This window comes from Protopterus annectens, chromosome 2.part1 (assembly GCF_019279795.1).
Source record: "Protopterus annectens isolate FY-2018-M chromosome 2.part1, PAN1.0, whole genome shotgun sequence".
Taxonomy (NCBI): Eukaryota; Metazoa; Chordata; order Ceratodontiformes; family Protopteridae; genus Protopterus; species Protopterus annectens.
Window position 1 is genome coordinate 1239715604 of NC_056729.1, and position 27833 is coordinate 1239743436.

At 38.3% G+C, this 27833-nt stretch overlaps 1 long non-coding RNA gene across 1 annotated transcript in view; it reads right to left on the reverse strand.

Annotated features, from left to right (window-relative positions):
* Positions 1-203: 203 nt before the first annotated feature.
* The window catches only part of LOC122794407, a 231878-nt gene continuing 204248 nt past the window's right edge, over positions 204-27833 (reverse strand). Inside the window, exon 2 of the long non-coding RNA XR_006363639.1 lies at positions 204-7385. This is a non-coding gene — a long non-coding RNA (uncharacterized LOC122794407). The remainder of the gene's footprint in view (positions 7386-27833) is intronic.

Below are 27833 nucleotides of genomic sequence, written 5' to 3' on the forward strand. Positions count from 1 at the left end.
TACACTGGCCTAAATCCATTTAATATTGCTAAGAAAAAGTCTTTTGTACTTTGGTTCAACAATTATGTCAACCTAAATAACCTAAATTAAGTGTAAAATTGCAACACTTCATTCAATAAACAGAATAAGAGCCTTAGGTTTCTGGCTTCCTGTACTTAACATGCAGCACTTACAGAATGAGTAAGACTTCACTTAAGGCTTCATTCATTGCAAAAGGAACAAGACTTCATTCCGGGCTTTATTCAAAACACAACAGTTCTTAAAACACTTAACACTGTTTTTCCCCAATAAATGTTCCATACAGACATCTGCAGAACCAGTGTTTGCCCAGTCTTTCTTCACAGTGCCTGCGGAGCACAATCTTTACTGCAATGCTTCGCACAAGGGCTGATGCTAGACAGCTTTGCCTCCCTGTAACAGTCAATAATCCAATTTCAGTGGCACATACAATGAGAAAGTCAAAGTGACTTAGCAAGGTCTACACATTTGCTCTTTCCTGTGCAAGCAGCTAACATAATGAGGTTTCTAGAGAGTTTAAAGACGGGATAAAAAGACAAAGGTTCAGCTACAGAAGGAAAGGTGCCACTATAAGTTCAGCAAAATTCTAAATAAGGTAATTTTGACATCTGAGGTAAATGCAATTACAATGGGACAGAATTCTGAGGGGTGGTTTAATTTAAAAAAAACATTGGAAATCCAAACAATATAATTTTCAGGTTTAAACTATGCTTACACTGTTTTACATTTTGTACTGATAAAATTATCACCTTGTGAGTATATAAATGATTTAGTACTGCTATCATGTATAAAAATGTAAGAATGAAATCAAATAATGCTATCTGAGTAGAAATAATGAGATGAAAGGTCCCAACTTCAGGAGTGACCTAGAGACACCAGAAGTACTTAAATTAGGGTCATACAGTATACAAGTAAGGGCTGATAACATTGAAACATTTGACTTCACCATCTTAGCCACTAAGATATACTGCTTTTGAAAATGACACTCCGGCTGCATTTATTTAAAAAAGAAAAACAAATCAAAAATAGCACTTACTTAACTGATGCAGTGACTATGTTTTGCTCAGTCACTGACTGCAGTGAGGCAGTAGTTTTACAACAAACATTTGATGATCTAAATATCTCTGTAGTACAGTCATCTTACTCAAAAATGTGATTTGTGCTCAAAACTACAATTACACAGGAGGCTTGCTTTGTTACTTGAATTAATGCACAATATTATTAATGTCAGAAAAGATCACATAAACCATGCAGTATGTAACATGATCAAGTGATTCCTAAATAGTGATACAAATGACACTGATACAGATTCAAAAAAGAGGACAATAGGATTATTTAAAACCTAAGAGTGATTAACAGTGCAGTATACACTGGTTCTTGTGCACCATCTTGGAGCACCAGTTTTGCTGGAAAAATGTCCAGCAGATTTGCAAAGATTATTAACAATGGAAGTTTCATTTCTTCATAGTAGTTTCTTAATGAACTGCAAGTAAACAAATGTGTGGATATTGCACGACATACAATACATCAAGACGCATAAAACAAATCACAAGTCATACAATAATGTAAATTTTCATTATATACATACAAAGGAATGTACATTGATCTTGTCTGCTCATGACGTCTGCAAATCTCATTAGGCTTAGTAAAAGAGATGATCGGTCTGGTTTAATGAAGCAGTCATTCAATATGTACAGCAATGCAAAGACAGCAGTATACTTAAGAGCCCAAGTGTACATTCAGATTAGTCAAAACGTAGTTCATTATTCGAAAGAGAGGTATTTGTGAAAGGTACAGTATCCCCTTCACTTAAAAAAAGCAATGAGTGAATAGTTTTTCATTTCTAAACAGCTGTAGAAAGCAGAAAAAAACTCATGCAAACTTGTGCAAAAAAAGGCATGCAGGAGAAAGTAGACTTGAATTTATCAAATGCTAAGGGTTTAACAGATCCCATGCTTGACAGTAACCACACATGTTCTCTCAAAGTCCACTGAACTTGGAGTTGTGGAGTGTAAATGCACTCTGAAAGAATATTTGAGTGCACTAGGCTGTCTTGAAAATCACTGAATTGTTCACAGCACATGTACTTTTATAATACTGGTAAATAATGTTTAATGCTCCCTTTATCTTAAAGTGGCCTCTGGATAGTTCTGCAAAATCCCGTCTTTCTTTCAGACGGGAAATTTCAACTTGTAGTGCTTAATAAATGAGCAGTTAATCTGCCAAGTAGCAACTTCACTTGTATTCAGTGTAGAAACACTTCAAAAATGCCTCTGAGGTAGATGCTAACTTGGTCTAGTGAACCCTTGGTATAATTTGCAGAGTTTCCTCACATTGATTTTAGCAACAAGAAATACAATTTTCTAGTCAAATGATTATGATAGATTTAACTGTTTTTTACGTTTTCCCCAGTGAATAAAAATACCCAAATGCTCTTTTCTTGAAAGAGGCAGTGTTGTCCGTATAATATGTATGCTGCATGTGCACACCAAACATACATAAAACCCTCTCTTCCCGAAAATTACAACCACTGTGGGGATAAAAGAATGGCAAGTCCTCAAATTATCCTGGACCTTGAAGAAGACCAAGTATGGCTATGTACCAATAAAGGGCCTGCAACTCTTAAAAAAGGGGTTGGGTGGGTGGCCTGATGATTACGGTGTTTGCCTTACAAACACAAGGTACAGGGTTTGTGTCTCACAAGGGATAATTGGCTAGGCTTAAAAAAATGGCTTGCAAGGGCAGTTAGCGTAGTACTAATCTATAAACCTATGAACCTATTTCTCTGGCAGGTGTGATGTCAACCTAAGAAAGCCTTTCAGGGTACAGGTTAGTGTATTGTATGGCTTCAAAACATTATACAGCACATTTGTCCAACAAGGCACAATTGCCAGAAAGGTACAATGTCCCTCCTAAAGGTATCAGACAGATAATTCCTTTAAGGAAATACCATTTTCATTGTAGAAGCCAGTGGTGATGACCATGGATGATGACAATGCTGTCGCAAGTATTTTTATGGACAAGTAATTTAGGCTGGATCATACAGAAAATGCACTCCAAACGTGGAAGAGGGCTAGCCAAAAGAAAAGATATTCAGAATATACTGAGCAGTTCCACAGATACATTTGTGGTTCCTGCCCCTATAACATTTTCTGGAGTTAGGCTTTCTTTGCAACAACCCTTTAAAAAAAAAAAAAAAGTCATAATGGTTCAGAAGGCGATTATCCAGGCTGTAAATATGACAGCATGAATATGGATGAGAAACACTTCCAGTTTACTGAAGTAAGAAATCCTGAATTTCAGGTAATACCTAGAGGTGGGTTCTGAAGGTCTCTTGCATCTCTGTTGCTTTAGAGAGAGTTTCACTTTTCTACTGTCTGTATTTTCCATCTTAACATGACTGTGGTACTGCCTGGGAAAATACTTTGCCTTTCTATAAGGACAATAAAGGTTTCTGAGGCTACCAAATCATCCACATCTCCTCAATGTCGATGTTCTGTGAGTTCAGTTGAGACTACACCTGCCTTAAACTGAATGTCAGCTTCCCAACCATAATTTGAGTCTCCTGTGGTAACTTAACGTGACAGAAGTGGCAGGAAGATTCACCTCCTTTTAAGCAAGATGGGACAGTTGGAATACTAGTTGATTTAGGTCTAGCAAATTTTCATTAATTAATGGAAGAATGTGCTTAAAATCTTGAAAGGTTTGGTCCTACATGAATCTAAGGTTTCAATGGATCCTTCTTAAATGAGATATGGTGTGTGGAACCAAGACTATACAAAAGGTCAAGTATCCCAAAACAGAGAGAAACTGCCCGGTAGTGGGTCTGGTCCTTATGTTTGAAGTCTCAAAAGAAATAGTTATTTAATTTCCCCACTTTCCTGAGACAAAAATAATTTTTTGTTGTACAGTACCCACGACTTGTGCCTAGAAGCAAACCAGACTGGGATGAGATCATTTGAAATTTACCAGTTTTCAGTAATTTCCAACTTCTGAGCCATTTGAACCTCAGCTGCTCAACAGATTCTGACCTCAGCAGGCAGTTGTCCACGTAAGGAAAATGTGAATTCCTTCTGATTTGATATAAGCCAACAGTGGCACCATGCACTCTGAAAATTACAGACGCAGCTGCTACACTACTGTGTCATAACAACTCATATCCACTGCTGCTATTCGGCTACCAAAGCAGTTAGCGACAAAAGTGAATTTCCATACCTTTACAAAGCTCTTTAGGTTCACTGAACCCCAGATTGACCTGAACAAGTCCTGTTTTGGTAAGAGAACAGCATAATACATAACACTTATTGCAAGAAAGGAAATGGTTAAATATCTTTGCAATAACTTTTGAACTTGCCTGCAGGTCAAAGAAAGACAAATCTGAGGATTTTTGGCATAGTTTGCAAATACAGTGCATTTGCAAGCTCTAATTAATTCCTACAGCATTTACTTCTTACATCTAGCCGTCACTTACAAGTAATTTTAATCAGATGGAGAAAAGTGAAATTTGCTGGCCTACAGAGGAAACAGCTGAAACCTGTGAAGAATAAAAGGGTTGTTAGGGAACTAGAAAATGCCCCCCAAATAATAATTTTTGTTTTTTTTTATAAAACAGTTTATTTAAACTTGCTGAGGACTGTCTGGAATGCCCCCCCCCCATTGGTATTTCCTAAAGTAGGGCCTTTTTTTTTTTTTTTTTGAAGCAACATTTGTAGCATAAGTCACTGTTGGCGTGTGAAAAATATCAAGTCCAATTTTGTTTACGTTCATCTCCAAACAGGATTTCAGGATTCAACTGGGGTGTGCCTATTCTCAGGGAGAGTCTTTAGCTATAGAATGTCTTCAGTCCATTCTAGAAGCAGAAGATCTAGAAATGTTCTTAACAAAACTAAGACTGGAGCTTCTCTATGTGATGATACAATGCCCAATGAAAAAGGTCTTTTGTATGAACTGCAATCAAATCGACCACATAAATACTGAACAACTGTAGGTGATCACTGTGGGCTCCATATAATGTATCTGGTTAACTCATTGTTGGTGTCTGAAAGTATACATGCTAAGAAGTATCTTACACAATGTCTATGATATGAGAAAGAATGGGATGGTTTACCTATGGATGTGGCTGACCAACTCTTACAAAGTCTATAAAATGGAAGGAAACTATGCAATTACACCTCTTCTCTTCTTACTCAAAATCCTTCATTTACTGCCTCTTCATTATGAGAGCAGAGAGTTAAGTGCCAGAAGTTTCTGCACTGACAGACATTTCAGAATGAAAAGGCAGGAAAAGCAGAAATTACCCCGATTCCCATGTCAGAATTCCACTAGATGTGTGGCCTTTGCTGGTGCCCACTATGCTACAACAAACTCTGTTCTATAATCAGGAACATACTAAGGTTATCCACCTTTAATGGCCACCAAGACAATTTTCAGTGTAGTGACCTCTACCTGTTTAATGTTTTTATACATGTTAAGGTTTTTCTATTTTATACTTTTTTTTATTTTTGCTCTTTTGTTTTCTTTTTCTTTTCTTTTATCTCTAGAGTTTACAACAGGGCAAGGTGCAGTTTTAGATATCTGTGACCCCTCTATCTCATGTATAAGTCTGGCTTAACTTTAGGCTGCTTAACTGCAACTGTTTACATCTTCCTTTAAGGGAACTCACCTCCAAGGTTTTTAGCCTTTTACTTTTGGCAGACAGTTAAAAGTTCTTGCAAAGGTCACAGACATTTTAGTTTGTTCAACATCTAGTAAATTATACAATATGCATGGAAATCATTTAGGTGAAACTATCCTCCATAATCTCATGTAATCTGTGTCAGGGGGACCATCAGTCTAGTGCCATCACCTATAAAAGATAGTAAAACATTTACAATGAAATCTTTGGTTACTGAACTAAAGCAGGTAATAACAATACAGCAACAAGGATAATGTCTAATCAAATATCTGTCAAAACTGTACTCAAGGAGAAAAGTAGAAAACTGTAAAATTCAACCTGGAGCTTCAGGGAATTCAAGCTATCATTCTGAACAATATGAATATTGAGTCAGCCTGGCTCCATTGCACAGAGGGATGGCACTCTAAATGGGATCAGTCTGACTCAAGAGCAGTTGGGTTGCTGGGAGCAGGGTGGTTCTTCTGTCTGCAATGTAGCAGTTCACCAGTGGTGAGGCATGCTGCGACTGCAAGACACATGACCATTAAATTCAGCATTAGAGGGTATGGTTGACATTGACTGATGTCAACTGAGTTGGTGTGTATAACATGAGCAGCTCCTCCCTCCAGTTTGGGGTGTTCCAAACAATCCTGTGTGTAAAAGACCGCATATTTGAAGGACCTACTCTATAATTTCCTTCCCAAACTTTCTATGGCTAAGGTCCTGGCCACAAGGGAGTACTACTGGGGACACTAAAGTTAGGAGCAATAGTAGCAGAAAGCAGAGGATGGCCAGCTAGGAGGTATGCAATGGAAGGAGAAAAAAATGTAAAAAGACTACCTGAGTCAGGTTTAAGACTTCTAGTGGGGCTATCAAATGAAATGGAGATGTGAGCTTCAACTTAATATCAAAATTCAGGGAAAATGCATTAATTAAGCAACTGAGACAGATAATACAAAACGATAATACTAGCAACCCAGTGGTGTGAAACTTGGCTCAAGGCAATAGTCACTGCTGATGAAACACCCTGACCCCATTTACCAAGTAGGAAAGTTGGATTGATGCCAGTGCTAATCAATAGCCTCTGAAATACTTTGTCTCCAGAAAATACACCAGACTAAGCCATCTTTTTAAATGTTATCATAAAAAAGAATGTCCAACAGACAAAAAAATCCTTTTACTGAAAGGGCTGATTACGTTAAAGTATTTGGTCTAGCAAGACTCTGAATAAGCAGTAGCCACAAACATTGGAGAACTAATTGGAATTAGAGATTTTGATCCTCTCTGAGTGACAGAGAATGTAGTGAATAAACTGCAGCTACATCCAAGAGATGTAATTGCAAAGCAGCTATACTACATTTTTTTTATTTGATTAAGGAGATACTGCACCTTTTGACCCACTTCTGCTGAATGCAATTCAACAAAAAATTCTTGTAGTGCATGCACAATGTGTCTGTGTGTGTGTGAAATTACTCTTTAGTGTTGCAGTGAACTTAAAAGAATATGAAGTGTAACAGGGCTCCTGGAATGTCCCATATGCTACCCCTGTACTATGGACTCTCATGGATGCCATCCTCTGTTTCAAGTTCAGCCAGCTGCCTACGAAGTGCATTAACCTTGGTCTGCAGTTCCTTATTTTGCTCTATTATGTGGATCATTTCTTCATAGGCTTCATCAAGGTATTTAGATGAGCGGTTCCAACGCAGAAATACACCTAGAGTAAAAAAAAAAAAAGAAAACATACTACATATGAGTAAGTCAATGTAAAGCTACAGTAACCCCCACAGCAACATTTTGCACAGACTTGATTATGTGTAACTGAAACATCTTGTACTACAAGTTTAGGAAATTAGTTTTGTGACAAGTTGCAGTGTTGAGCTAAATGCAAAGCTGACCAGATCTACAGCCCTGTTGTTATTGTTTTGGTAAACTTCATTTGATGTTATCAGCAGTACCTTCCTACTGTGAATCCATGCTACCTTGGTCAACTGCCTCAGTGGATTTCAAATACTTCAAAATACTTTTCTTAAGCAGTGATTGACTTTCTCTGTAAGTAAACTTATGCAAACTGTTAGGCTAAATTTTCAACATGTATCCTGCTCCAGCTCCTGTGAAATGGAATCACATCTGCTCTTTTCCAGTTTGCAGGAATCTTTCCTTTTTTGCTTTGGTAAAAATGGCTGTTAGACGTGCACCCCATTTGTTAAAAAATGCAGTTAAAGGTGCTACTATGTTTACATCCTGGTAGTAAATAAAAAGCCCACTGATTTGATCTTTTTTACCAGGCCACTCCAGCTATTGAAGGAGAAGAGGCCTAATCACAGAATAAGGAATGCACTCAAGCATAAGGTAATTTGTCACCTTCTACTCCCCAGCTCCACTGGCATACTCCTCCAAGATGTAAATCTTTACTATGCCTAAGGACTACGTTTCTCATTGTTTATCCCAGCCTGAAGAAGCATAATGAAGGAATGGTGAATTCTGCACAGGACCTCATCTGAACTATTACATCCTTCACAGGAAAAGTTAAAAGAAGGATTAGGTGGCCCCTCTCTGCTATCTTACAGTAGGCTTAAATGCAACTCCTAAAAGGAGATATAAAGGCTATTACTCCATTGGAGACAGACAAAGGGTTCTGTTCCCATTTCATACTTGTTCATAAAAAGATGGGAAATTTCCACTCAGTCTTGCATCTTCACAATCTGTCTTTCAAACAAATTAACACAGTACCCAATGTTACTTAGTGGTATTTCCATTTCCTCATTAAATGTCTAACAATACTCCTCTAGTGACTTAAAATCCTGGACATATTGCATGTAATATGTTTGCACTAGGTCTTTTAACTTGTATTGCTGACTGACAGATAGATCACCTGTATATTTTTCACGCTACTGTTTTTGCAGTTTTGGTACTCTTTTGCTAACTTTGTTAATACCTTGGTACCACTGGACTGGGCCTGAAATTGGTCTTATGAGGACAGTTTCCTAACTTGGTAAACAAATGAATGACTTAAATAAATAAATACAGGGTGATGAAACCGGGTAAGGGGGGAGGTGTAGTTCTATATGACAATTTTAGATATATTAATAAATACAATTCTCGGGGGAATCCCATAATGCCTCATTGACACGAGCACCTTTATAAACATTCTTTTTATGAATGGCATGTGCTCAGTCCACACATCCTTTCTTTCTACTGAATGGATATGTTAACATTTCCTCTTTTCTACCACTCTTTATATAGACCAGGAATGTTCGTTCATCATCTTCTGCCTCTCAAAATATTTTGTTAAGCTTACTGGTCTCTTATTTTGCCTTTCTTTGTTTCTGCACGTACAAATGATTTCACTTCCATTCCTGATATATCTACTGTATTTTTCTTTCTCAGGAGTGCCTCACAGTACTGAGTTGATGGGATGCAGCTCCCACAAAACGAAAAATCTTTAAAAATTGTTTTATTTATTTTTATAAAAAAAATATATATACGCAACTTTCCTCAATCAGGACTCAGGAACAGAGTTCCAATTTCTGTTTAAAATAAAAAAGTGGGCTCACTTGGCTGGACTGACAACCAGTATTTATGCTTATTCCACAACAGAGAATAAGGTGGTAAAAATCTTATTACAGGACCTCCTGCCATTTCCAGGAGTACAGAAAGAGATGTGCAATGGGGTTGGTTAATCTAATACACACAGCAGCAAGCAGATGCTTCCCAGTGGCAGATGCTTCTTCAGGTGACTGGGGTTGAAGCAGCATGAATGAAAGTGAAAGGAAACATTATTCTTCTCAAGCTCTGAATAGAATGGCAGTGGGTAGATTTACTTTTTTAATTATTAATAATAATAATGATAGGATTCCCACTCCTCTTTTCTTGATGTATTGGAAAATATTAGGGTTCAATCAAACACCCTAATAATGGGCGATTTCAACTACCCCACCATTAACTAGGAAAACTACTCATGAACCAACTCCTTCGCTCAACACTTTCTGGAATTCATAAACTCCAATGCCCTGGATCAACTTATCCACACCCCCACCAGGGGCAACAATACCCTAGATCTAGTCATTATCAACATGAGTGACCGGTGTTCCACACCTAAAGTCAACGCCTCATTGGTCCGATCCGACCAGAAGCTAATTACCCTAGATATCCACATCCTGCCCCCACCCCCCCCATTAAGGAAACCATGGTAAAAAATATCTCCAAAGCCAACTTCATGCTTCTTAAGACAGAAGTGGTGAACTTCATGACACCCATGCAGATGGGCAACACATTTACAACTACTGAATCCTACACAATTGCACTTTACAAGCACTTACATGAGTGCATGGATCATGCTATCCCAAACAGAACCAAGACGCTATCCTCCAAAAAAAGGAAGCCAGTCTGGTGGTCCCCTGCCATAAACAAATTGTACAACAGAAGGAAGAAACTGTTGCAAAAGAGAGTAAAATCCCATGAGTGGAGGAGCTCCCTGATCAGCCTCAGTAAGAAGCTGCGATCCCTGATAAAATCCTCCAAAGCTAGTTACAAAAATAAAATCGCCACTGATTCTAAGGACAACCACAAAGCATTCTATAGCTATTGTCAAGAATCTCAATGGCAACACTCAGATCAGCTCTGAGTTACAGCACAATGGCACTATATATACAGACCCAACTGATATTGCCAACATCGTGGCAGATGGGTTCAGTGCTAACTTTACCTCCTCTCACCCCCTAAAGAGCCCATCTCTATACGAGAAGAATGCAAAGTTCCTGTAATCACGGCTGCACAGGTAAAAACCACACTCTCCAAAGCCAAGAGCACAGCATCCATGGGACCAGACAACATCCCAGGCTGCATTCTACACAAACTACAGAACAAACTGGCACCCCCACCTAAGTACCATGTTCAATCATGGCCCCACCTCAGGCTTTGTGCCTGCTGAATGGCGGACAGTGACGGTTATCCCACGCCACAAGGGGGGAGCCACCACGGACCCCGGGAACTACTGCCCCATGAGCCTGGTCTGCAAGGCCATGGAACGTTATCATCATGGAACTTATAAACAAAGACATTGTTAATCTCCAAACTCTGGACCCCACCCAGTTCGGGTTTGTAAAAGGCAGATCATGTCTCCTAAACCTGACAGGCTTCTTTGAAGCAGTCACCAAAGCCGTAGACAAGGGTAAGGTGGTTCACACAGCCTATCTAGATCTTGCCAAGGCTTTCAACACCATCCCCCACTCTGGAATTATAGATAAACTCACTAAACTAGGTATAAATCCCTATGTCACAAGATGGGTTGCCAACTGGCTCACTGACAGAACCCACACTGTGAAAGTAGCAGACTCAAAATCTGACTTCAGACCACTGACAAGTGGAGTACCACAGGGTTCAGTCCTGGGTCCTCTCCTGTTTGGTATCTACTTCTCTGAAGTACAGGATAACACAGAATGTTTTTGGCTAATGAAGTTCGCAGATGACTGCAAACTAGGAGCCATAATCAAAACTCCTAACGATGTGGACATCCTACAAAAGGGCCTCACTGAGACAGATGCCTGGTGTCAAAGCCATGGCCTCAAGCTTAATGCCAAAAAGTGCATTGTCATCCCCTTTAGTAAAAACTCGATAATGAAAATCTGCGAGTACACCAATGAGTGCCTAGCTGCTATACCGGGAACAAACTTGTGATGACCAGCTTAAAATAATAGATGGAATTTATTACAAAAACACGAACTATACAGAGTTTAGAGCTTTGACCCACATAAACAGGGCTTCCTCAGAACTCAAAATACTTAGTCAACCTGGTGCTTATATGCCTTTTTTAGCGCCAAAAAAAACATTCAAATTTAAAGTGACATTACATTTAAAAACATTGTGAATAAATACAATACAAATGATTGCGTATTGCTATAAACTGCTGCTGGTGATGTGCAAAATAAGAACGAATAAAAATACCTTGAATTTGTCATAATGACTTGTCTAAAAATTCCACTAAATTAAATAATTATGAATTAACTTTAATGACAAAAAAGTTAAGTTGTTTAATATTTTAGTCATTTCTTATCAATACTGGCACATAACAGTGGTTTTATAGATATGTAGTCATTAAGGCATACAAGCACCAGGTTGACTAAGTATTATGAGTTCTGAGGAAGCCCTGTTTATGTGGGTGAAGCGCTAAACTCTGTATAGTTCGTGTTTTTGTAATAATTCCATCTATTATTTTAAGCACATGTTTGTTCCCGGTATAGCAGCTAGGCACTCATTGGTGTACTCGCAGATTTTCATTATCGAGTTACATTGTTTTGTTTTTCTTTTTCGTTGACTTGCCTGCTATGGAGCACACCGGTGAATTGCTTTCTAGCGGAGAACATAATGTATCCGATCAGCCTACGAACACTAACGAACTAAGGAGAATACAGGACGAACTGTCTGGGCTCAAGGGTGAATTAAATAACCTCACCGCTTTAGTAAAACAGTTTTTACAGGGAGAAATTGGAGCGCATCCACCTGGGAAACCAGTCATGAGTAAAATTAAACAACCACGTATACAGCGAGACAAGGCAGACAGTTTGGATATATTCAAGTCGCCTAAACGCGGTCTTAGTCAAGTACAGAACACTAAAACCAAAGACGGTGATATTATTGTTAGTTCTGCATCCAGGTTGGAAGGAGAGGGTGAGATGGTTTCATCGGAAAGCCTTGAGCTACCTAATGGACAAGAAGGACAAACAGAGAGAACCACCAAACGTACTGGACATTAATGACCCACACAGTTGTAGTAAAATCAATTTGTCTAATTTCACTTTTGACTTCTCGTTATATGACATCAACGAAGAAGCAATTAGGACTGGAACAAAACCGAAAAGGACTTTTCCTGTCAAAACTTATTCAACTGTTGCTGGACAGTCGACACAAACTAACAAAGGTACTGTTACTATTCCCTTTGATTCAGGGGATTTGGCTGACACGGAACCTTGTTCTAATAAGGACAATAAATTTAATAACTTTTTATTATTTAATTATAAAATTAATGATTTTAGAAGTGATAACATTAATATGAATTTTGAACAATACGAAGGTGATGATTTGAAGACAATGCTATACAAGTTGGGAAAAAAATTGAAAAACATTAATGACTTGAAGATTGACAATGCATATTTGTATAAGAACATAGAAATGAATTTAGTCCCAAAAGGACTTAGATTTTTCAAAATACCTTTGGGTGTAGATTATTCTAAAAATATGAAAAAGGAATTCAATAATTTCTTTGATGGTTGTGGATTTAAATTTATGCAGTTATTAATGAAATATAATGATGGAAAACTTAGTAAACTTATATTAGAAGCAGAGACGTTGAATAATAATATTTTGAGTGACTGTTTATATAGCAAACAGTTTAATGAAGCAAAAAAATGGATTAACAACACTATCAAACGTAAATCTAACAAAGTGAAAAGGGACCGTGAACATTATAATTTAAATAAAGCATATATATGGCCAAACACTGATACCAGAAGATATGACAGTGGATATGATGTAAATGATATACAACAGAGGGATGGGAGAAAAAACTTTGAGTATGAGGAAAATAATACAATTTACAATAATAACAAAAGGTACATGAATAAGAAGGGTTTCCAGAGGGGAGGGAAACAGCACACACAACCATATCGAAATGGCAACCAGAACTACATGAAAAAGAAATGGGACTGACTATTGAACAGAAACATACATTGAACAAGGACATCAACAACAAGGAAAATGAGAATGGTAAATGGTAATATACATACCTTTGATAATTTTAATATTTTTAATTATACAGAACTGAATTTAGAGAAGAAACATTTCAATTTATTCGGTAAAGGAATGAAATATGTCCCCAACCCAAAATTCGATTTAGTAGACACTATTATTGATTTTAAAAAATTTGTTATGAAGCTAAACTTGGACATCTATTTTAATAATTCTAATTTATTTGAAAAAAAGAGATTTATCAAGTCATGAAAATCAGAATACAGACTTGAAGAAAGTCAGTACTTTTATTCCACCCTCCCACCCTAAAATAGATCTATATGAGAAATTTACTATAAGAAACTTGTATCACGAATATAAAAATTTGGAAGACATGACTAAATCAAGCAATTTAACCATAGACGAAAAAAGAATACTAAATGAAATAAAGAATGATTCAAACATTAGGGTGATGAAACCGGATAAGGGTGGAGGTGTAGTTCTATATGACAATTTTAGATATATTAAGAAAATGTATGACATTTTACATCACTCTGGTAATTACACACCAATTTCAATCAATGAACTCAATATAGCATACTACAGAATAGATTCTTATATTGAGGAATACTACATTGAGGGGAGAATTACCAAAGATGATTATGATTTTTTAAAGGTTCAGTATTCTAAATTAGCTTCTTTTGTGGGTATACCCAAGGTTCATAAGGACAGAACTGACCCCCCATTTAGGCCAATAGTATCTGGAAGAAATTCCAAAACTTTTACTTTAGGGAGATATATTGATTCTAAATTGAAAGATATTTATGAAAAAATACCCCATTTAGTGAAAGATTCTTGGAACTTTCTCAGGAACTTTCCAACGGATATAGATCTTGACAATGTAACATTTTTAACTATCGATGTAATAGATTTCTTTTCTTGCATCCCAAGGGATGATGGAATTGAAGCTTTCACTAATAGTATTAGGAAACATTCAGACATGGACTGGGAAGACATATGTTTATTACAAGAAATGATGTCAACAGTTCTCGATAATAATTTTATTTACTTTGAAGGAGAGATTTTCAAACAGACAAGGGATGTAGCGATGGGAGCCGCGTGTGCCCCAAATATACGCCAATTTGGTGATGCTGCACTGGGAAGATCAGTTTTTATTTCAGAGTGAATTTTACCAACATGTTAAATATTATTCGAGATTTTTAGATGACATTTATATTTTATGGGGGGCAGACACAAACACACTTATTCAATTTCTCAATACTAGTAGTAAGTATCTAAAATTTATCTACTGTCACAATAACACAGGTGTACCCTATCTGGATACTTATATTAAATATGAAGCATATCAGTTTTCTTCATCTATTCATAGGAAAGATACATTTTCTAATAGTTACCTGCATTATTCAAGCTGCCATCCTGAGAAATTAAAAAATAATATATTTAAAGGTCAATGCATACCCTCAGCACGTATAACCTCAGATGATGAAGACTTAAGGATAGAATTCAAACACATTAAAGAGCTATTTTTGCAAAGGGGATATCCTAGTAACATGATGGACACTACAATACGTTATATTTTAAATCTACGTGACATCAGATATTCACCATTGGTAGGTAGTAAGAATAGAGAAACAGGACTAAGATCTAGTATACTACATGTCAAGAGGAATATGGAACCTATTAACTGTATTAATTTCCAAAAATCATGTGTGATCCAATACAATATGGCAGCTAGTTATGTTAAGAAAATTATAAGTGATTCTTGGCACTTAATTTTTAATGACGTCCAAATCACTAAGATTATTAGTTCAAAACCTAATTTTATTTTTAAAATGGGGAGCAACATCAAGTAAATGACAGAAAATAAGACAGACTCAACGACAGATAGAAAATTTGCTCTAGGTAGGAGTTTGAAATGTGGCACCTGTAACCAGTGCAAGTATATGTCTGATGAGACAACAATCTATTTAAACAATAAATTAAGAAGCTTTATTAAAAGCAAACTAGGTAATTGTAATAGTAGATTTGTGGTCTATTTAAGTAAATGTCAAAAATGTCCCAGTTTTTACATTGGAAAAACTGAGAGGCATCTTAAAGAATTTATGACCACATATACAGCATAAAGACGAGAGACAAGAATAATGCATTATACAGGCACATTTCTAATGAAGGGGATGATCATTATTTCAAATTTACTATTTTAGAAACAGTAAAATCTGACCCAAAGGAAGGGGACATGAAGAGTTTATTAAGTTATAGGGAGATTTGGTAACAAATCTATTTCGACGTTACCACTCCCCCAGGTCTTAATGACTACATATCTATAAAACCACTGCTATGTGCCAGTATTGATAAGAAATGACGAATGACAAAAGAGTTGTTTAATATTTTAAAGAGTTAATTCATAATTATTCAACTTAGTGGAATTTTTAGACAAGTCATTATGACAAATTCAAAATATTTTTATTAGTTCTTATTTTACACATCACCAGCAGCAGTCTATAGCAATACGCAATCATTTGTATTGTATTTATTCACAGTGTTTTTAAATGTAATGTCACTTTAAATATTTGAATTTTTTTTTGGCGCTAAAAAAGGCATATAAGCACCAGGTTGACTAAGTATTATGAGTTCTGAGGAAGCCCTGTTTATGTGGGTGAAAGCGCTAAACTCTGTATAGTTCGTGTTTTTGTAATAAATTCCATCTATTATTTTAAGCTGGTCGTCACAAGTTTGTTCCCGGTATAGCAGCTAGGCACTCATTGGTGTACTCGCAGATTTTCATTATCGAGTTACATCCTTTAGTAAAAACTCTGTACCCATGAACTACAACATAGGCAGTAGTATACTTAACACCGAAAGTGTGATAAGAGACCTTGGGGCACAGTCGGATAGTAGTCTCTCCTTTGACAATCACATCGCCACAGTAGTCAGGAAATCCTTCTACATGGCACACCTCATCACAAAAGGTTTTGGATCCAGAAAAAAAGAGGTCACTGTTCCCCTCTACTCATCACTCATTAGACCCATTATAGAGTACAACGCCCCTTTTGGTATGTACCTCACAAGACATCTACAACAACTGGAAAGGCCGCAGAAATACCTCACAAAGAGGATTACCAGCCGCAAACAGATGCCCTTCGCAGACCGTCTCAAAAAACTCCAGCTTTACTCCGTCGCACATCGCCTACTCAGAGGTGATCTCTGCCTAACATACAAAGCTTTGTCAAACCCAGAGCTGTTGGACATGCTCAACTTAAAGAAATCCCGATCCCTCCAAGCTATATGCTTTAGGGACCTAAACCTTGTCACCACAATAAACAGAACATGCCGGAGGGATAGATTCCTGTCCCAGAGACTTCCCATACTCTGGAATAAACTACCTATCTATATCAAACAAAACTCCTCATTAGCACTCTTCAAGAAAAATCTTGATGAATGGATGGAAAATAGGAAACGCACCCCGGGGATCACCTCTGTGGCTCGGCTTGACAGTGGCACAGGAAAATAATATTCTTGGGTGGCAAAAGGCAGGGTACCTTTTTGGCTGGGCTTGTATAGGCCCCTAGGGCCAATAGCCTAGTACCTGCTTATGAACCTATGGACCTAATAAGCGGTTATTTCATCTCTGGTGATGTTTTGTCTAGTTTCTAATCAACCATTTTGGATTACAAGTTCATTTAGACCAGCCAGTTATTACCATGCAATGTTTGAATATAAAATTGTAAATTAACTGGAATGTAGATGAAATGCTGGAGAGCACGTGGCTAAGACTGGACTCAAATTCCTTTATACAACATGAAAATGAACTAATATGCACAACACTGGATGGGATTCTAAATATATAGAGTGAAAAACCAATAATACTGTCAGACAAAACAGTTTGATTTTAGTGCATAGCAGTTAATTTAATTAAATAGGCTCAGTAATATTTTTGGTTCAGACACAGATTAATGTTAGACCTAGTAAAGAACACTCCATTCCAAACAAGAAATACGTGACTTACAGAATAACATATCTAATATTAAGCTCTAAAAACAATGAGTCACAAAAAATACTTGAAACTTTCAGTTTAATAAAAAAAATCATATCACAGTAAGTGCTTTTGTAATGTAACACAGGGACTTCTTCATGCATTTATTCTCGCTTGCCATATATACTGCTTAATACATGAAAGGGACTATTATATTCCAGCCTTTACTTGCACAGTGAATAATATTGTGTATGTATCCCTACACTTAACATGTTCATGTTTTTATAGGGGGAGAACAACTAGGATTTTACAACGCACATATATAAAAGGCACTGTATAGACACACACAGTTATGTAAGAATAACAATTTTAAATTAAAATTCTACATGAACAGAGACAGAGGAGCTCTCTGATTATGTAGCCCAGGCAGGTATGACCCTGACCCTGAGCAGTATCCTTCCTTCACCAAGAATGATGCCACAACATAGAGACAAGATGATCAGCTTTAACAATTGGCTTACTTTCTGGTGTCATTCAAAGGGGATCCAGTGTCTGTCTGCCTGGGATGACATGCTTGACAAGCCACGCTGCTTCACAAGGGACGGCTTGCACCTGTCACCCCTGGGATTCCGGATATTGGCTAAGGCTCTTGCCACCCCCATAGTGCCTTTTTAGGCAAGGCTCAAATTCTAAACCTACCACCCTAGAAAACAAAAATGGGAAGAAACTAAGGGTAATGCTGCTCAATGCCAGAAGTCTAAATCTCAAAATGCACGCTCTCGAGGCCCTTCTCAGTATGGAGAACATTGATGTCTGTGCTGTGACTGAAACCTGGTTCAAGGCTCCTGAGAGCACCCCGGCACTATCAGGTTTTACCTCATATTATGCGTTCCGGCCCCAAAACCCGGACCACACCACAAAAGGAGGGGGTGTATCCATATTCATCAAGGATACCCCCACACCTCCAGGTTGGTGGCAACACACGAAGCATCGGAAACCATCCAGGTGCAATTAACCATAGGCAAAACTGCTCTACAATTTGTAGCATGCTACAGGCCACCCTCTCAAACTCAGGAACCCCACACAGCCTTCCTGAAGACACTGGAGGGTATAAATGTATCTCCAAACACCATTATATTGGGTGACTTCAACTACCCGAATATAGACTGGGAACATTACTCAAGCCCCAACTTTCTAGCCCAAAGGTTCCTGGAGTTCATAAATTCAAATGCCATGGAACAACTAGTCACCGTTCCCACTAGAGGAGAAAATATACTAGATCTCATCATCGCAAACATGGGGACAAAATGCTCCACACCGGAAGTATATCCCTCATTGGTGAGATCAGATCACAAACTTATCTCACTGGAAATCCACATCCCGCCCCCACCCCAAACAAAAAAGACCACAGTGAAGAACTTCTCTAAAGCAAACTTCACACTACTCAAGACTGGTGTGGTATCCTTCAAGGCCCCCGAGCCAGTGGAAACCACAACCCAAGCTGCGGAAGCCCTTACAAATGCCTTCTACGAACACCTCCAGGACTGCATGGATCAGGCAATCCCTAATAAAACCAAGACTCTTTCCACCAAGGGCAAACGTCCAGTCTGGTGGACCCCAGCCATAAACAAACTTTACAATAAGAGGAGAAAGCTGTTACATGATAGAGCAAAATCCATAAAAGAGAAGACACCCTTGATCATTATTAGTAAAAAAATACGAGCACTCATAAAATTATCCAAGGCCAAATTTGAGAGAAATATTGCATTAGATTCAAAAGACAATCATAAGGCCTTCTTCAGCTATGTTAGAAACCTGGGTGGAAACTCCCAGATATGCGCAGAATTAGTCCAAAATGATACAAAAATCACTGAACCCACAGACATTGCCAACATACTGGCAGACAGGTTCAGTGCAAACTTCACCCAAAAGGAGAGATAACTATCCCAGCGGAGTGTAGCCCCCCAGACATCTCTAATGCGCAGGTGAAAGCTGCTCTCTCTAAAGCTAAAAACACAGCATCAGTGGGACCGGATGGTGTCCCCGGCTGTGTGCTACACGAACTCAACAAGGAACTAAACCCGCATATAAGGCAGCTGTTTAATCTTAGCCTTACCACAGAATACGTATCGAAGGAGTGGCGTACGGCAACTGTGGTCCCACTCCACAAAAGCGGTACCTCTACGGACCATGGAAATTACCGCCCCATAAGCTTAACAAGCCTGGTCTGCAAAGCTATGGAGAGGATCATAATGGAACTCATAAACAAAGACATAGGGGACTTGCAGACATTGGACCCGACCCAGTTTGGCTTTGTCAAGGGCAGATCATGCCTTTTGAACTTGGTCGACTTCTTCGAAACAGTCACCAAGGCCATTGATGAGGGAAAGGCAGTCCATACAGCCTACCTTGACCTTGCAAAAGCTTTCGACACAATACCCCACTCAGGTATTATAGAGAAACTTACCAGCTTAAATGTAAACCCATATGTCACAAGATGGGTTGCAAACTGGCTAAAGGACAGAACCCACAGGGTTAGAGTTGCTGGCACCATGTCAGACTCCAAGCCGGTCACAAGTGGGGTCCCACAGGGCTCAGTCCTTGGCCCCCTGTTGTTCGGCATCTACTTCTCAGAAGTACAGGCAAACATAGGAGGACTATGGCTGACAAAGTTTGCAGATGACTGCAAACTGGGCCTCATAGTGGAAAGTACATCGGACACAGATATCCTTCAGAGGGGTCTCACGGAAACTGATAACTGGTGCCAGAGCCATGGCCTGAAGTTATATGCCAAAAAATGTATAGTCATACCCTTCGGGAAAAACAAGGTAACCCCAAGCTACCATATAGGTGGCAATCCATTAAGCACAGAAGAGGTTATCAGGGACCTGGGGACCCTGGTTGACAGTGGCCTTTCTTTTGACACTCACATTGCTAAAGTGGTTAGAAAGACCTTCTACATTGCCCACCTGATCATGAAGGGATTCACATCCAGATCAAGTGAGGTCATTGTTCCCCTGTACTCTTCACTTATCAGACCAATGATCGAGTACAATGCCCCATTCGGGACGTATCTCACCCGACACCTGCAGCAATTGGAGAGACCCCAAAAGTTCCTCACCAAAAGGATAAAGGGACTCCAAAATCTGTCATATGCTGCCAGACTGAAGAAACTCCAGCTCTATTCAGTCGCATACCGCCTGCTCAGAGGTGACCTGTGCCTGACATGCAAGGCCATGTCCAACCCGGAATTAATGGACATGCTCCACCTCAAAAAATCCAAATCTACCAGATCCACTAGAGCAAGCGACTTAAACCGTAGCACGGATATAAATAGGACATGCTGGAGGGATAGATTTGTCACCCAGAGACTCCTATGCTGTGGAATAGAATCCCAGTCCATGTGAGGCAGAGCACCTCGCTGGCTCTGTTCAAGAGAAATCTTGACCGGTGGATGGGAGATCGTAGGTTTACCCCGGGAATCATCTCTGTGTCACTGCTGGACAGAGGCACAACAAACTAATGGGCACAGTATTTTTTAACATAAGGGGTGGCGTAAGCCACAAAACTTTGGGCTAGGCTTATAAATGCCTTAGGGCAGATAGCCTAGTATAAACCTATGAACCTAAATTTAACTCCAGCTATCAGTGCCACAGCTTATATGATACAATTTTGTCCACTGGCCATGTATAGCACTTAATGACTGCTCATTTCAAAGAAAGAAATCCAAACAATACTATCTGGGCTACAGCATCTGAGCAGGTTTTCAAAAGGGTTAATGAAACTTTCAGTAAATCCAGTATGCTGGGTCATCAACACTGATTACAGTAACAAGTTAATAATATAGGTAGACATTTTAATTCATAGTCTGAAGCAATGCCAAGCCACTCCACAGAACAGAGTAATATACAGCACATATCAGCTTTAGCCTACTATGACACTACAAAAAGGCAGTGCGGGCCCCTTTGCTTTCAATGGCAACATGTCTACCCATACTGAAGACTATCATGTCACAGTAAAAACTGTGAAGTGGACCCCTTCACCTTAAAATGCTACATTTATTCCTCTATGGAGAAAAACAGTCACTGATCATTATCCCTTTAAAAGGCTATACATGACCAGTGGACAAAATGGTATTATACAAGCTGTGGCACTGACAGTTGGAGTTGTAAGATAAAGTATTATATAGTTATCAATGACTCAAATGATAATAAAATAGAAATGCATGGACTGTGCACAAAACTAATAAGAAAGAGCTGCTAAACTGGCTGTACTTCCTGAAAATGTCCCAAGAAAGCCCACTCTGTGTCTTTGGAAGGAACTTTAAAGGCTTGATCAAACGCATTCACTTAAACAGGAGACACGCTTCTTTTCTGCTCCCATTCTGCCCGAATATTGTATACAGTCTAACAGCGGCTTACCTATTAAGACTATAAATATCTACATTACAGGCAACAAAAGAATGTCTAAAAAGAAAGCAGATGACATGACAGGATAAAAACATCAGGAATGTATTTGTTCAAGACGTAACATGCAGTGTTCTGAAAAATTCTAATTCACCAAAGTTATGCAGAGTAAATCAGGATGACAAATACCAATACACGAACTTGAGAAAGGAAGTATACTTGTAAGCATATAACAACTCTTTTACTTTTAAACCCTTTACTACTAAACATTATCCAGAAGGCTGTCTCCCTAATACTGATTTATTATGGGCTATATTATTTTTTTTTCTTTTTGAATGGTTGCATCTTCAACATGATTTGCTATAGTCTAATGAAATGAAGGGTGGGGGCAATTGATGTTAAACAAAGGACATCATCTACTTATTTACTGATATATACTACCATAAGAGAAGCAGACAGAATCTGAAATATGTACGTTTGTCAACGCATGTATACTATGTGTACTTGCTTATAACATAATATAAAAAAATATATTACATTTCCCTGGAAAACAGTATTATTTTTGGTTCTTATTTCATAAGAACCCACCAATGATATGACTGAGATACACTGTTTGTCAGGCTGAAAATACAAAATGTATATTTTTGTGAAACAAACAGCAACTCTAGAGCATGCAAATAACAACACGAGACTAATAATAGAACCTAATCATTAAGGATCATTTCTTTATAATCATACAAATTGTTACAGCAGTTTCTTCAGAATACTACACCATGGCTTTTAGCTATAAAAATGCATTTGGCTATAAAGACATCTATACAATGTTGTCTTCTTATACTGCAGTTTACTACAAATAAATGCACACTTGGGGGGGGGGGCAAGTCCAGTGACAAAGGCAATATTGGCAGTTCAGTAAAGTAGTATTTTAGGCCACTGTTGTATTTAGAGCACTGAGCAAACGTTCACTATAATATCCACAATAAAACACAGTATAATGCAAAATGTCAGACTGTCACTAAAGACTCATGAAGTAAAGCTACTGGGACATATATTTGAACGGTTATAACTCAGTCTTCCCTTGAGATATCACATTATGGAACTTATAGGTAACAATAGACTGGTCAGTTATAAAACACACTAAAACTGCAGCTCTAACCTCAGAGCTTTTTACTGTGGCACACACCAGTATTTTGACCCATAGTTTTAGCCACCTGAAAGCACAACACTGCAGCCACAGCATACTACAACAAAAATATTTTTTTTCTGATGAAGTACAGAGGAGTTTTATTTTAAATGTATTGACAAATCTGTAAAGAAGTACATTAGGCCATTACTTTACTTAGTGTACTGACCAGAACTCAAGTTGAAGGCTATATCTCTTCCCAGTTTTGAAATTATTACATTTTCAACTAACACAATATTTGGCTACAAAACATACTTAGGACTGCAATTCTACCCACCCAGCTTCCAGTGCGGCATACCTCTGAATTTGGCTCCACAGCATTTGCTGTTTGATAACATGTCATTGCGTCCACTGCATGTTATACCAAAACATATATTTTTTTCTGGAAAATATATAGTATTTTCACTTCTAAGATACTGAAAATGTAGTACACATCTATTCTGGACATTAGTTTAACTCTGCCTTTTCTGCAGAGATTAAATTGCTTCAGATTGAAACAAAGCAAAAGTACCACAATGTAACAACAGTCCTCTGAAACTCTGGCTTTACTAGCTGTACATAAGAAGCCATATATCAGATCCCAAACACCCAGAGAAAACAGCAAAACATATTAAATAAACCAAGGAACTAAAACCCTGCAGTGTCAGGTTGACTCAAAGGAAGTGATAACAGCAAACTTAACTAAATAGTGCTAATCTAAACTGATTTTCTTTCTGGACTAATTATTATTATTATATTTATATACTTTTATACTGGTGCTTGAATGTTAGGGTGGATATCTAAAATTGAGTAATTTTGTTTCATGTATACGTATTCCTACTAAATAGGGGGTCATCTTTTACATCTTAATATTTCAATTTTGCATATGTTTTTAACTGGATTTCATGTATACACACTCAGTTTTATTTTTCCATTTCTTACAACTATGTTTTTTTTAATGTATGCACCTTTATGAACTATTTAATTGTTTAATTGTCTCATAAATTAATCAAATGTGATTTTAATTGTTGAAAGTATTTATGGGTAACTACCTTTCAATCTTGTTGGTTCTAATGAAGTCCTTGGACTAATAGGAAGAAAACGCTTAACCTGAATAATCTGAATAAAGCTTTTTATTTTATTTAAGTTTGCTGTTATCACTTCCTTTGAATCAACCTGAAATTGCAGGTTTTTTGTTCCACATGTCAGATCACTCAAGACAACTCATAATGAAAAATATGGAGCTTGTAATAAGGGACTTTGGTGTAACACAAACACATGTGATCCAGTGAACTGTGCCACTTTTAAGAGGACACACTATCCCTGAATCGGAAGGAATCATAGAAATGTAATGGCCATATTGTTATCTTTAACGGATAGTACCCTCCCAAAAAACATATCAATAGTAAGCCAGAAGTGATCTCGTAACTACCAGTTGCTTTCATACATCACATGGCCCTCAATAATGAAACCCGCATTCTGCAAACTTCTAATGTCTCACCTAAAAAAAAAACACAGCCAGAGTACCATATTTCAACTTGCTGTTATGAGACACATACACTGACCCAGATAAGTCATATTTTTATTTGATATTTTTCATGTAATGACCACTGACTGAATTCAGGGTTTACAAATCATGCTAACCTTTCCTTATTCAGACAGCTCTACAGTCGTGTTTTACATGAAGACGTAGTACCCCAGTGATCTGTCCCTGTAGACATGTTAGATACTAATGAGGACTTGGGGGGGGGTATATGCTAATTAGCTATGTGCTCTCACCCAGAAATGTCTGTGGTAAAGAATATAATCAACCTGCATTTACAGCTGCATAAATTAGTAAGGCCACTCCTGGTCACCAGTGTTAAAGAACATGGCCAAAAGCTCATGTTCACTCATCGCTGTAGACTAAGTGTTGGGGAGGTTAGTGGTCAGGTAGTGTTAAGGGTGTGTGTGGGTGGCTGTATGTGTGAGTGTGTGAATGTATGTGTGTGTCTGCCTGGGAAGCCACAGTAAGAGGGTTAGTTAGGGGATAGGGTGGGGTGTGTATAATGCGAGTGTATGCTAGGGGTCTCCGTCATACCTCTACACTCTCCCAGACTAACGAGCAGATCCTGCAACACTGAGGGGAGATACTAGACCCAAGGTGCATGCATCTAACAATATGCCTCAATGTCATGCAAGCAAGACACGGTATGTGGAGAACACTAGCCACCAGGGATACTCTTCAAATTGGGCCTTAGAGGCACTTAACAAAAATAATAAAAATAACAAAAATAAAAAAAAGATGGTGAGGGCACTAGACACAAGAGATATAGTGTACTGTAAAGGCAATCAAACAGACTCAAACCCTGTATTCTCCATCCTCATACAGAGAATATTAAGCAACAGACAACAAGGAAACCTTAAAATATTAAATACGTCTTTAAATGAAGAAGTATGTTAATGTTTATGAAGCAGAAACTACGTTACCTAATCTGTTAGTGTAGCTAGAGTTTTTTATTTATTTATTTTTTTACATACAAGTATAAAGCTCTAATACCTGGCATGATCCAATGCATAATCAACAAGCACAAACTTAAGCATAATCTCTGTATCATCTGAAGGATACTCAAATGGCTCAAAGATGGGACACGAAGTCAGGGTGGGGGAATCAACCACCACAAAGAGGTCTGTTATTACTGGTGTCCCACATAGCTTGGTACTTGAACCTTTCCTGCTTGGAATACATGTCTCTGAAGTCAAGGCAAATGTAGATGGCCTTTGGCTGACTAAATTTACCGATGACTGCCAGCTGGGTAAAATCGTTTAATCCCCAGAGATGCAGATATCCTCCAAGAGGGTCTGACACAGACAAAAAACTGGTGACCGAGCCATGACCTAAAACTCAATGTAAAAAAAAATGCACAATTATACCTTTTGGGAAGACAATCACCCTTGCAAATTACAACAATTTCCTAAGAGTAGGCCAATAGTAATGGACTTGGGAAGTTAGGTCAATAGTAATCTGAACTTTGATCACCATGTGTCTGTGGTGGTGAGAAAAACCTTCTATGTGGCTCACTTTATAAGTAATGGTATGGCATCCACAACTAAGGAGATCACAGCCCCAAGATACTCATCCTTCATTAGACCAGTAATTGTGTACAATGTATCCTTAGGCATGTACCTGACCAAGCATTTGCAACAGTTGGTCAAGGTACATGCAACAGAGGATCCTCACTTATGCAGACCATCTTGAAGCCCTGCCCCTGTATTCAGTGTCCAACAGAGTACTGAACGGTAATCTATGCCTAACCTACAAGGTGTTTTCCAATCCAGCCGTGAAGGCTCTGATTCACATTGCAGAACAAACATCACTAGACTTCTATGATCTAAGGATCTAAATCTCATCTGTGACAAACAAAACACACTGGAGGTACATGTTATGTAGCTCATAGGTTCATAGGTGTTTACTAGGCTAATGACCACAAGGACCTTTTAAGCCTAGCCATGCATCCCAAATCTCCGACAAGTTCTGATACCCTTGATAAGTATAAGCATGGGTCTGGGAGATGAACCATTTACAAGTTACTTGTGTCCATTAGAGACATAGCTGCCAAACCGGGGATGAATTTCCGGTTTCCTATCCAACTGTCCAAGTTGCACTTGAATTGGGTTAGGAAGGAACTCTGCTTCACATGGATGGAAAGCCTGTTCCATAGACAGGGTAGTCTCTGGATACATAACCATTTCTCCAGCACGTCCTATTTATATCAGAGGTTTAAGTCTTTAGAATGGGTAATTCTGGTGCTGTTTGTTTTGTGGATATGCAGGAGGTCCATCAGAGTAGGGTCTGACAATGCCCTGTATGCCAGGCATAGATCTTCCCTCAAAAGCTTGTAGGAAACAGAATACAGGGATAGGGCCTTGATGCAGTCCGCATAGGACATTTTACTTATGCCCTGTATTCTTTTAGTGAGGAACCTCTGTGGACATTCCAATTGTTGGATATGCCTGGTTAGGTATATACCAAAGAGGGCACTGTACTCAATGATAGGTCTGATGAATGCCGAATACAGTGGAACAAGGACTTCCTTGGACTTAGATGCCATACTTTAGTTTATAAGTTGCGCAACATAGACTGATTTTCTCACCACTGAGATCACCCCTTCTCTGGAAAAAATATTCATGTGAACCAGAGCTTCTCCTTAAACCTACTGAAAAGCAATTTGGAGCAATAGATAGGAAATTGCAAATTCACCCCAGCTTGTAGCCTGTTGTCCTTTATGGACAGGGGTGGCCTGTTGATGCTCAAAGGCAAATATATATACTAAAGCTATTCTAGTCTTGGGCATTGATAATTTTGGGAAACAGGCATGAATTCCTAGGCTTAAAAAGACCCTAGGGCATTAGCCTAGTAACATGCCCTGATCATATGATCCTTCAACAGTCTGTGAATCACAAAGGACAGTGGGGAGGGAGGCTTCAGTAAAAAGCAATAAGGCACACTAGACAACAACAGTTTAAATATCTTAATTTAAATAATCTAAACTATATTTACTTGTTTAGATTACTTAAACTATTACCCTGAATTATGTAAAAAGTTAAAAGAGCAACAGCTCAAGCATCACTATTTGCTGTATAAAATCCTACTGGGAATGAGATTCTAATTTTTGGCATTATTAACTGACTGGAAGGATACATGACTTTTCAGGACAAGAATAATGTAATGAGAAGAGTAATCAGGGATGGGGTATGTGGTGTGTGTTTCAATAATGTGCATTTTGTGCAGGAGAATGAATGGGGGTTGGCTGTGCCAACAAGATGCAACAGCCTCCAGTGTCAACTACTGCACTGTGGCAGTTAATATCAACTCACAGACATTCAAATTAGCAGATA